General features: G+C 38.1%; 2 pseudogenes; both read left to right on the top strand.

Annotated features, from left to right (window-relative positions):
• Window positions 1-878: 878 nt before the first annotated feature.
• Window positions 879-5,451, top strand: LOC137940498 (nuclear poly(A) polymerase 4-like; annotated as a pseudogene).
• Window positions 5,452-8,374: 2,923 nt separating this feature from the next.
• Window positions 8,375-11,137, top strand: LOC137940758 (uncharacterized; annotated as a pseudogene).
• The last annotated feature ends 1,871 nt before the right edge of the window (window positions 11,138-13,008 follow it).

Raw genomic sequence — 13,008 nt, 5'->3', positions numbered from 1 at the left:
AGTCTGAAGAAGAAGAACGATGTTCCCTTTCATTATTGTCTATAATCTTTTGCCATGGGTTTCTGAGGCTTTCTTTTTTACAATGACGTTAAACCCATTTTCTGGGTTTAGGTTGGCGATCTCGGCCTCCAAAAACCAGGAATCAATCATACAATTATTAATCTGAACAGAAAGGGCTTAGAGTAGTAGAGAAGCTGTTTATTAATGAAGATATCAGATGTATAATGTGATTCATTTGCAAAACGATCTCGTATTCTTCATTAAATTGATGCCTTGCCGCTTTAGATTACAAGTCTGTTCAACAATTAAATAATCTGACTTTACAAAATTTCTTCCAGAAAGTACGTAATGATTAGGCTGATGGGTCAATTAGTAGCAATTGGCATATATCCTAATGAAAATATTGAAAATCCTTACTCGAGTGCACATTCTTTTAATATTCATTTATAAATTGAAAAATTAATAAGATAAAATAGCTAATCCTTGGCTAAGGGAAATAGTAGGGCTACCCATTTCTCTTAAAAATAAGTGCTTCTTTTGCTCATAGAAAATGATTTTCTGACATCCACATATTATATTGCTTTCATCAGTCTTGGGCCCTTGGATGTTCGACCACGGTCAAGTCCGGAAGCGTCTTTCAAGGTGGACCTACTTCGACCAGAACGAGTCAACACTCGCAGATTAACTCATGGCTAGACTCGGGATGGACCCTGTAGTCTCTGGTCTGGTCTCTTAATACGTTCGGTCTCTGGTCTTTTGCTGCATCATCGACCAGGCGGCGAGGCAGCTGTGATAGACCGATGTGGGGGTAGTTTTGGCTTTCCTTTCTTGATGCCAGGTGTCCTATTAACACTAGGCGACCCGTCTGTTGTAACGCCTCTGGGATTTTTTCCACTCGCTCGGACTGCTTTTTTAATTCTGTTGTAACACCTCATCTCCCGCCTCGAATGATCTACGAGAAACCTCGAAAACCTTTCCCCGCCCTCCGGTCTTCAAGATTTTCTGTGCTCCGCTTCAGGCTTACCCCATCAATCTTGCTTTTCCTTCTGTCCAAATCACTCTCACTATTTATTTTTTGGTTATCTTCACCCACTCTGGTCGCCTCTTTTCCTCTTTTTCTCTCTTTGGTTCCCTCAATTGCGGTTCTGCAGGGTTTCCGTGCACCGTCATGTTTCGATCGTTATATCTTCATTCTTCGTGTATTCTGCTCTGTGAATCATTCAGGAACTAGCAAGATCTTTGCGGCTATGGGGAATTTGTGAACCTTTTTCTTTTCTTTTTTCTTTTTTCCTTCGGTATTGGGGTTTTGGTTTTTATTTCCTCCTCTTTTACCGTCGGCGACATCCATCTTTTCTTGGCAATGGTTTCAGCTGAGGGTCTGCGCGGTTCATCGCCATCGGCTGCGAAACAATATGGGGTGACGAAACCAATCTCTATTGCGGGACCAACAGAAGCAGATTATCAACGGAGCTTGGAACTGGACAAGGTATTTTTGGAGGAATCCTCTTTTCTATTAAAATTGTTTGTTCTTTTCCTTCTCCGAGGTGATCGTTCCCTCTTTTCCACATTAAAGTTCTTAATAGATTCGGGGTTATACGAGAGCAAGGAGGAGACGATGAAGAGAGAGGAGGTTCTCGGCCACCTTGATCAGGTACGCCTTGAGTTATATATTTGGGACCTCTAATGCCCAAAAACCTTATAAACTTCTGATACCTTTGCTGATTCTGTAATCTCTTTCATTTTAACAAGTGGTTGTCCGTTTCTTGCAGATTGTCAAGGCTTGGGTGAAACAGTTGACTCGTCAAAAGGGGTTACACTGAGCACATGGTGGAGGATGCTAACGCAGTCATATTTACTTTCGGATCTTATCGTCTTGGGGTAGGTTTGTTTCTTTTTTCATGTCGTCTTGACCTTCCTCGCCTCTTTCTAAAGAGTTTGTAATCGGAAATGTACAATGGCTGTTGCTAGTCAATCTGTTTTATGTTTGCTGTCTTTTTTTCTTTTTTCTTTTTTTTTTCTGGTTTTGTGTTTGAAAGACAATTAAAAAAAAGATATTTACTCTTGTTTCTGTATTTTTTGTTGTTTTCTGTTTTCTTGGTTTTTTTATTTAGGTACACGGTCCTGAAGCAGATATCGACAGTCTGTGTGTTGGCCCATCCTACGTAAATCGAGAGGTATGTGTAGCTTCTGATGAATATTATTGCTTCTTGTTTCTAGAAATTGTTTAGAATACTGAAATAGTTCTGTCTTTTAACTGCATATCAAAATTTTGCTTTTGGTTTTGGTATCGCGTGACCTGACCATCTATTTTGATGCCATATGTTTGTTTTGGTATAATATTCATTGAATGCTTCTTTCCATTGCTTCAGGAGGACTTCTTCATAATTTTGCATCACGTATTGGCTCAAAGGGAGGAGGTGACTGAACTACAACCAGTTCCAGATGCTCATGTTCCTGTTATGAAGTTTAAATTTTGTGGGGTATCAATAGACCTTCTTTATGCCAGCATCTCCCTCCTAGTCGTGCCAGAAGTAAGTAGAAAACATCTTGTGTTGGCCGGTCGAGATTCACTTCGCTTATTTCTTGTGTAATTGTTATTGTTTCTATTACTATACATTTATGCCTTCTGTTTACAAAATTGGCTTTTACTTTTTTGTTCTTTACGTTATCATGAAGAGAATCTGTCTGCTTCATCTTGTTTTGATGTTTGCAGTTTGCTGCTTTGCTTTCAAGTCACTGGGCTTTTATATCTCTTTGTTATGAGGTAATTGGTATGAAGATTGCTAGATACTGGAAGATGCACTTGAATACTTGTTGCTGACATGTCTCTTATTGAGCTGGGACCTGACTTACACCTTATTATCCTGTCAAAACTATCGCATTGTTTCTATAGTTCTGTTTTGGTTCACTTCGTGCAAGCTGGATTGGAATGCTGTTGTAGCTTTTCTTTTAAATTATCTTCTAGCTGTGAGATATTGTTAAACATCCTTTTGCTATGATATGCCTTTGGAGCAATATCAACTTGAATTTTGATTCAGATTATTGGAAAGTTACTTGTATGAGTAACCTAGTAGGATTTTGGCGTGGAAAATATTATCAAGAAACTCTGAGTAATTTGAAGTGCATTCAGAATTAAAATAAAGCAAGACTTGGCAACTTTTTGATTTGCAAAAAAAAAAAAAAAAATGCCGTTGAATGAGCAAACATGTTGTCAATAATTAGCATGTTGTTAGTTTATTTTTCTTCTAATCAGCCAATTAGTGGTTCTAGAAACTAGGTGAGAATGCCTTTTGTTGTCAATCTTGCTTATGTTTTACGAGTTTCATGGCTACTACTGTTACTTGTGCAGGACTTGGACATCTCAAATGGATCTGTGCTGCTCAATGTTGATGAACAAACTGTTCGAAGTCTTAATGGGTGCAGAGTTGCGCATCAAATTCTTCGTTTGGTTCCTAATGTAGAGGTGAAAACACAAAAGGTCTATTTTACAGCTTGTATTTAACTGTACTATTTGCTCCATGTTTCACAAGCATCTAATATTTCCTGTGACTTGCAGCATTTCCGTACAGCACTGAGATGTTTGAAATTTTGGGCGAAAAGGCGTGGTGTTTATTCTAATGTAAGATGGGTTCACTTTGCATCTTTCCATTATCAGTAAAAAAAATATTACTTTTTGTAAGTTAAGTATTTTCTTTTGAAATTTTAGGTAACTGGATTTCTTGGTGGTGTGAACTGGGCACTCTTGGTTGCACGCATATGCCAGCTATATCCCAATGCCATTCCCAGTATTCTGGTTTCTCGGTTCTTCAGGGTTTATACCCATTGGAGGTGGCCTAACCCTGTGATGCTGTGTTCCATGGAAGAAGATGAACTTGGGCTTCCTGTGTGGGATCCTCGTAGGAATCCTCGGGATCGTACACATCATATGCCGATTATAACTCCTGCATACCCTTGCATGAATTCAAGCTACAATGTGTCAACAAGTACTTTTGAGGGTAATGATGGAGCAATTTCGGTATGGTAACAAGATCTGTGAAGTAAGTTGGAAATTTCCAGTTGTCTGTTAATCGGTTTTATTTGCATCTTTTTCCTCCAACTATGTATTCATTCTTTATTTTATTTATTTATTTATTTTGTGGGTTATTGAATATTCAGGAGATTGAACTTAATAAAGCCCATTGGAGTGCTCTGTTTGAGCCTTACCATTTTTTTTAAGTATATAGGAATTATCTACAAGTTGACATAGTTGCAGCTGATGCTGATGACCTTCATGCCTGGAAGGGTTGGGTAGAATCACGGTTGAGGCAGCTCACTCTCAAGGTAAACTTCTATGCTTTTAAGTTTATTATCTGTGCTTCAAAGATGAAACTTGCTGGGAGATCTTTCTAGTGAACATCTTGTGCTTGGTGCTTGGTGCTAGTGATAGAAGTCGATGTAGTCAAAGATACTTATGTTCTTTCTGTATACACATACATCTGTGGGAATATTTTACCACAGCCTGTGTCTTTTTCTTGAAACTGATTGGCACCACCTTCTGTCAGATTGAGCGGGATACATGTGGGATGTTGCAGTGCCATCTATACCCTATCGAATATGTGGATCCATGCGAGCAATCTGCACATTGTGCTTTTTTTATGGGTTTACAAAGGAAAGAAGGGATCCGGATTCAGGAAGGCCAGCAATTTGACATCCGTGGAACTGTAGATGAATTCAGGCACTCTGTAAATATGTATATCTTTTGGAAGCTGGGCATGGATATATATGTTTCTCATGTTTGTAGAAAGCACATACTTATATATGTATTTCCAGATGGTTACAAGCGGCATCGTTTTGCAAGACCTGCCAGCGGCAACCATCAGCAGCTGCAGCATTATGAAGTGGCTTCTTCTTGTGACGTCAGTGAAGAGAAACAGCTGAAGAGGAAGTTTCTATGGAATGAGGAAAATAATAAGGTGTTATCTAAACATCCTGCCAAATAATAGCCCGGCCAGGTAGAAGATCGCTTCTTTAGCTGTCTACAAATGATAGTAGTCCTGGACATGCTTATCCTATTGAAGTTGGGACTTGCAATCACGCCATTGCTTTTATATCATTTCCGCATGGAGATTATAAGATGAAAAAAGAGGATGCTGATAGAAGACTATTGAAGTGCTCATCAGTCTGTCCTGATAATCAGCAGAAGTCCATGTCTGCTCGAGCTTTCATTGCTTATAGCTGCCAAAACAGGCATGATTTCACACTGGAAGATGTAGTTCCTCCGATTTTGTTAATCAAACAAGTCCAGACAAATTGCACGTTGCCGTAAACAGGAATGGAGATTCAGTGATATAATAATGGATTGGAAGAAGAGTTGGAGGTCTGATTTATATTTTTGCAGCACAAGCTTCTTGGTCTTTAGTTCTTTCCTCTTAGCTACTGTTTTAACTGTGTTATACAAGTATTTTGATATTCTGACCTTGATTGTTTGAAGCCCAAGATGGTGCTTGGGCTGGTATTGACTATGCATGGGGAGGTTAGCACAGAACCGGTGTTACGGAAGCCAGGTATAAGGAATGTGTTTTAATTCACTTTAAACTTTTTAGCTAAAATTAATTGTTTTAATTTTATACTGTATTGTTTGTTCTTTCCTTGGCCATTACTTTCACAGAGTAAGTCTGAAATCAACAGCCTGAGGATGTCACCCGTATGAGTGGTATGAAATCCGGAAAGAGGACTATCTGGGCTGAAAGCTGAAGGTGCCCGTTTCGTGGAGGGTAAGTTTCTCTTCCTGTATTTTTTATTGCTTCTTATTATGCGTTAGTTTGCATATGTATATCCACAAGTATAATTTATGCTCGAGGGGTGGGGAAGCACCTGGACAAGACAGGGATGTTCAGGAATGCAGTCTACCATGCTATTGCACTTGTGTTTGTCATTGGAGCTCTGCCGTGGAAGCTTTTTCCTTGGCAGCACTAGCAGCCAATGCTGGGACATTTGATTGTTCTCGGAAGCCTGCAGATATCAATTGTATTTTTTTTTTTTTTTAGTCATAGTAAGGAAATGCAACATCTACAGAGGGTGATGGTCTCATGATTGGCGGTCAAAGCAATTTGTATACTTCCAAAGTTCTCTTTTATTTGTACAATGATGTTTTTCCTTTTTGTAATTGAGATTGCTCTTTGATGTCCAACCATGTTAAATGGTTACAGAAGATTTACATATTTACCAAGTGCCTGAATTCTTCTACAGTTCCACGGATGTCAAATTGCTGGCCCTTCCCGAGTCCTGACTCTCTCTTTCCGTTGTAGACCCATACAATGTGCATTTTCCTACCATGGGTTATATTGCAAAGCTCGATATAAAGTTCATCAAGTTTATAGTGCAATTTCTCCATTTGCTACATCTCCCGTCTCCTGTTCCTACCATTTGAATGATCATCTAACTTACTGGCAGACTTGTTTCTCCTTCACCAGCTGATAGATGAGGGGAATTCCTTTTCCAATCAATCCACTTTTTCTTCTCTCTTGACTACTTTCAAGAAATTCCAGATTAAGCAATGCTGGAGCCTCGAAACCGTATTCACGGGTAAAGAAGTCTAAACTCCCTACCTAAAAGGTTAATGCATGCAGCCAATATAAAACTTCATTGCAATTTTGTATGATAAGTTAAATCTATGGTTGCTCCGGTTCAAGTATTGAAAATAACATGAGGATTTAAGCAGAAGATGATATCTAGTTGGTTTATAATTAAGACAAAACTATAATTTAGATAAAAGAAAAGGTTGCGATTCGATTAGATGACGTCCATTTTGTCCCCTCCGCCTCTGGAGGGGAGGGAGGAGGATAGGGGATTGGGGTATCTGCCTGATATAGCAAGATCTTTAAGGTTGCGGTGAATTTGTGAATCGTTTTTCCTTTGGTATTGGGGTTTCGATTTTTATTTCCTCTACTTGTACCATCGGTGACTTCCATCTTCTGTTAGCAACGAGTTACAGCTGAGGCTGTGAAAAAGTATGGGTAACGAAACAATCTCTATTGCGGGACCAACAAAATGCTGATTTCCATCGAAGCGTGGAATTGGAGAAAAGGTATTTTTCAAGAATTCCTCTTTTTCTTTGACATTAAATTGATTTTGCAATTCGTTCGCCAAGGTGATGGTTCCTTTTTCTGTATTGAAGTTCTTAAGTGCTTCGGGGCTATACGAGAGCAAGGAGGGAATGATGACAGCCTGTCTCGTTCTCCCTCTTGGTCATGCCAGAAGTAACTAATCACCAAAACATCTTTGGTTGGTAGAAAACATCTCACTTTACTGTTATAGTTGTTAAAAGTCTATTATTAGACATTTATTCCTGCTTTTTCCAAAATTGGGTTTTACTATATCTTTTTCCTACTTAATTATGATGAGTATCTCCAGTTCATCCTGTGCTAATGTTTTCAAGTTGCTGCTTTATTTCCAAGTTGAAACCACCTCACTTGGCCTTTTATATTTCTTTGTTATGTTGTAATGGGTATCTGAAGTTTGCTAGATACTGGAAGATGCAGTAGGAATGGAAATTTTATCCTCTACTCATTGCTGACATATCATTTCTAGAGCCTGGACCTGACTTGCACCTTATTGTCTTGTCAAAACTATTGATTTGTTTCTCCATTTATTTTTTAGTTTGTATCGTGCAACTTGGATTGGCATGCCTTTGGAGCATTCTTTTAATAGAGGTTACTTGCTTCAAAACACTGTTACTATGGAGAACATACTATTGTACACCTTTTAAAATTTTCTTTGTCTAATTGAGATTACTCTCTCTCTCTCTCTCTCTCTCTCTCTCTCTTTAATGTTCCCGTGTTGGTTAAAGCAAATTTTAATTGTGGAATTTGGTTGGGCATCCAATGCAACTTTCTTTTAATGTAAACTATTTTGAATGTAGTCACCTGCGTCATTCGTTTGTTCTGTTGTATATTTGTGTAGTCTTATAGTGAATCTATAATATCTCTTCCTATAAAAGGAGCTTCAAATTTTAGCTGAATTTTCTATAATCTTTCTAAGCAATAAGTATAGATATAAGAAGGAGAATGAGGATGATCTACCTGATCAATAAACAAATGTCTCCTGGACTTCATTGGATGCTTATGTGGATTGCTAAATTGCTTATTTTAGATTAGTTTCTAGTTTCTAGTTTCTCAAAACTGATTGATCCATTCAATTTGCCTAGATTGATTAAGCGAGACGTTTCACTGCCATCCCTATCCTAATTTATATGCCAATCCTTTCCAGCAATGTTTACATTGTGATGTCCCTGTGGTTTGAGGGGTTGCAGTTCCAGCTGCGTAGAACAGCTCGATCAATATGTTCATGTTCTGCAAGCCAAGCATGGAATCCGTAAATTTTCTGTAAGCCAGGCATGGAAATACATATGAAGGTATGTGCTTTTGGGGAACATTACGTGTTTCGGAAACAGTAGGGAAATTCGTTTCTCATGTTCGCCAAAAGCACATTCTTTCTATGTATTTTCAGATGGTTACAAGTGATGTCTTGTTGCTAGACGAGTCAGCAGCCGAAGGATAACGAAGTGCCTTCCTTCTCGTGAAGTCATGAATATTCTCATTAGTCGGTAAAGCCAAAATTTACATTGAAGTTTGATTGCGCATATTTCTCTAGTTCAATATAATCACTATTGCTTAATAAATGTAGAATCAAATACTATATGATCGATCAACCTTGTTACAGCCTTACTACATGATTTGTCAACCATTTAATCTATCTTCTATCAGATTGATCAACCTATATTGATGATCAATATATTATGCTCAACTCTCACTGTATGTTTGATCATTCAGCTTAGTGTGATCGTGACTGCCATGAAAACCCACAAAAGACGCATCTTTAACTTCTCCTTTCCCTCCCTCACATTCATACACCCTCTTCTACTACACCCCAGTACCCGGGGCACCAAATATCTCACCAATCTATAAACAAAAGCACCACAATCAAAAGAATTAAAGAATAAACAAGTGAACTAACCAGAGCCAATCAAAATGGCAAAATCCCTGGATTCCTTTATTGTGCTTGGGGAAGCTTAGAGGTCAACAATTAGCACGAAAAATTGTAACAGTTCCCCTCAGATCAAACCCACTCTGACACCATGAAAGATTGAAAGAAAAAGAATAAATAGATTTTAGGAACAGAGAGAGAGAGAGAGAGAGAGAGAAACAAAGCATCCTCCTTCACGTTCTTCCAAAGAATAAACAGATTTTAGGAACCAAGAGAGAAAGTGACAAAGCGTCTTCCGTCACGTGAAGACCAAAATGCCATTGGGAGCTACATAACATACACCAACATTTCCTAAACTTGATTCTTCTATTTTAGTTGGTCGCTTTTAACTCATCCAAGTGAACTGATATGTTTGCAGGATGAAGTTGTGAAGTTATCCCCTCATTCTCGTGCCATAAGAGATGTGGACGATGAGGAGCTTCATAGTTTCTTCTATGGAATGTCACCTTGGCAGGTATATTTCTCATATTTGATTTAGGCATTTGGATCAATTGGCCTTTTTCAACCTATTCCATGCAACACTACCAACATATATTATAACCAAGATCTGTTTTTTGCACCTTATACTTATAGCCACTGCAAGTTCAGTTGGGGAGGAGCTCTTCTATCGTGCTGCTGTGCAGGTTAGATGAAAATTAACTAGTAAAGTGCCTTGAAGAATTTTACATCAAGCAACATCTTTCCATTACATTACATTCTCAGGATATTCATGAACATGTAGGGGTCGAACAAATGAACAATTGACAAATTGATTGTGCTAGACTTATAGCCACTGCAAGTTCAGTTGGGGAGGAGCTCTTCTATCGTGCTGCAGTGCAGGTTAGATGAAAATTAACTAGTAAAGTGCCTTGAAGAATTTTACATCAAGCAACATCTTTCCATTACATTACATTCTCAGGATATTCATGAACATGTAGGGGTCGAACAAATGAACAATTGACAAATTGATTGTGCTAGAGTATATAGTATTTGAAGTTCGTCTTCTGATAATCCCTGCTCATTTTATTTATTGGCATGTGATAGGGTTCCTTGACGGACATGTTCCTGAGAAGCACAGAGTACAGGACAGATAGTCATGGAATTGCATCTCTGGTATTGCAAAACTTTTTTCTCATTCATCTTTGTTATCTAATATGTAACTCTATCACTTTTTGGTTGCTTACTTGCTGCAATTTGTCTTGATGATCTAATTGGTGCAGAGTGGCATGTTACCACTTCTTGTCCCATTTGCGCAAGCATTTGCAGCTGCAATTACAGCTGCTCTTACAGGATCACTGTACTATGTTGCAGCCTCTCCGAAAGGTAGCACCTACAGTAGCAATGGTTTACCCAAAATTTACCAGTTTTCATATCTTTGTTCTCATGAAGGATGCATGGTTCCTTTCAGACCCTACCTATGTGGTAGCACCAGTACTGCAGTCCCGCTTGGGTTGAGAAGATCTCAAGAAGCTGTTTGCAGGTTTGTTTCTCCTAGTTACAGAGGAAAGATTTGACACAATATAGGTTTTTTTCTTAGCTAAGAGGTGCTGAAACAAGCATCTGTCATAAAAACATCTAGTCTTTTGCTATTTGTAGATGAAATCTTTCTTCTTGGATAGAACTTGGTTTCCTTATTATGTGGCAGATTTATACCTTTCTTTTACCTAAAACATTTTTCTTGTATGCAATATTTTGCTTGCAGCCTGGTATGAGAGAAGGCAAATGAAGAAAATCTATGCTTCCCTCCTGGAAGGGCTATTAGCCCTCTACCTTGGGTTCGAATGGATCAAGGTACTCTTTGTTTTCAAGTTTCTCTTTCCACTTGACCCCTCTTAGGGCCTTGAATCCACCCATTTGTTTTTGTCTTCTGCAGACAGATAATATCTTGGCACCCATGATCACCCATGGTATATACTCTGCTGTGATACTAGGGCATGGCCTTTGGAAAATATACGATCACTGCCAAAGATTACGACAGAGAATTCAGCAATTAAGGATTGATGGAGGACAAGAACCAAAATGAAGTTCTGAAATCAACTACAGGAACAATGTTTTAGTTTTTACTAACAAGAGCAGATGTACAGCAAGTCAATGGGATAGTGAAATATTTGCTTGAAGGTTATTCTTATTTACATAGTGGGATGTTGATGTATATCGAATGATGTGATGTATACGAATGCTTGAAAGAGTTACAGATGAAATTTTTGATAGAATCATAACCTTGCGGGAGCTCCAAATAATAACACTTATTAATGCAGTAGTTAAATTCTCCACTCTTCTATCAGTTTGTTTACATGGAATCATGCCTTGTTGTCTTCTTCCAGTTGCGAAATGATGCTTACGAATACTTGAAAGCCTTGAGACATGTCAGAGAAAAGGCAGTACTCGTTCTTTGCGTGGTAAGTAGACAATAAGCCTGCAAAACGCAACAACTTGCATCAGAAAAAATGAGCTAATACCGGGATCTTCACCATCATTGAATCTAATAGAACTAGTATTTGTTTCTTGTAATGGATGAAACAATCTTGAATTCGTATAAATACACATACCATAGCCTGCAGTTTGAACATCAAAACCTTCATCCTGGATACAAAGTAAGGAAATCTGGCCAACTTAATGACCACAGTTCTAGGACGAAGCCAAAATGAAGATGTGGGAGGAACCAAACCTGCAATTCCCGGATCAATGGCAGACTTCCTGTTATGGAGTAGGGTTTTACATGCCCAGCAACCTCCTCAGTTGCTTTGCATAGTACATGGAAGCCCTGGGACTCAAGGCTACAAGCCACTCCGGACACCATTGACTCGTCAGAACTCAGAATCAGCCTGGAAAGAGATAAAATAGCTAGATTTAGCAGGTTTCTACATGATCGACGTGCCTTTTCAGTACCCAAGATGCCCCAGAACCTACAACACTTGATCTAATACCTCCTATTTAGAAACCCTTCAATCTGACCTATGAGTTGAAGGCTCAATGCACACATTATCTACCAATCAAAAGTACTTTCATGCCACATGCTATCAAGGGTAGAATAAAGTGCATCAGAAAAGGAAAAAAACTTTCCATCTCTTTCACATCCAATTTTTGGGACTATTATAGTCATGTTGAAAAGAAGATACGGAAAACTCTTACATGCTTTTCACAGTAAGAAGTCTCACAAAGCCAAAATTAATATGGTGGAGTCTTACGGGAGTTTCAGTTTAAAGGTGTTTTAGTTATGTTAGTCTTTTATTTATGTTCAATTGTTTAATTATACTAGGATTTATCTTTAAGTTTTAAACTTTGGGTGTAATTGGGACAAGGGTAATTTAATTGTAATTGGATTCTACTACTTTCCTCTATTATAAATAGGGGCTCATGTAGTCAAATTACAATAAGTCTATTGGAAGATATGATGTGATGATGGTGTCATTTATGTAATTAGTTTATGTTTCTTGTCTTTTCTATACTCTTACTAGGGGGAAGGGTATAATTTTAATGTTTACATTTATTCGTTTATAAATAGAGCTTAAGGGGGAGGTTTTGGACATCAGTCCATAACCTCTTCTTCCTGGCGTGTGTCTCCTCTTTTTCTCCATGAGTTAAATCCATGGAGTCAAACAGGAAGAAGAAGAGGTTATGGACTTATGCCCAAACCCTCCCACTTAAGCTATATTTAAATGAATAAATATAAATATTATAATTATGCCCTTCACCGAAATAAGAGTAAAGAAAAGACCAAAAACATAAACTAATTACATAAATGACACCCTAATTACATCATATCTTCCAACAGACTTATTGTAAGAAAACAGGAGGAAAAAAAGGTTATGGACTTATGTCCAAACCTTCCCCCTTAAGCTCTATTTATAAGTGAATAAATATAAATATTATAATTATGCCCTTCACCCTAGTAAGAGTGAAAAAAAGACAAGAAACATAAACTAATTACATAAATGACACCCTAATTACATCATATCTTCTAACAGACTTCAACACTTGCTCTGACCCAATTCATTCAATTTA

The sequence above is a fragment of the Aristolochia californica genome, unplaced genomic scaffold (genome assembly GCF_029961685.1).
Source record: "Aristolochia californica isolate CCGP_79_NKW_82.1479 unplaced genomic scaffold, dmAriCali1.0.hap1 SCAF_9, whole genome shotgun sequence".
In the NCBI taxonomy this organism is placed as follows: Eukaryota; Viridiplantae; Streptophyta; class Magnoliopsida; order Piperales; family Aristolochiaceae; genus Aristolochia; species Aristolochia californica.
This window is presented reverse-complemented; position numbering and strand designations above follow the sequence as displayed.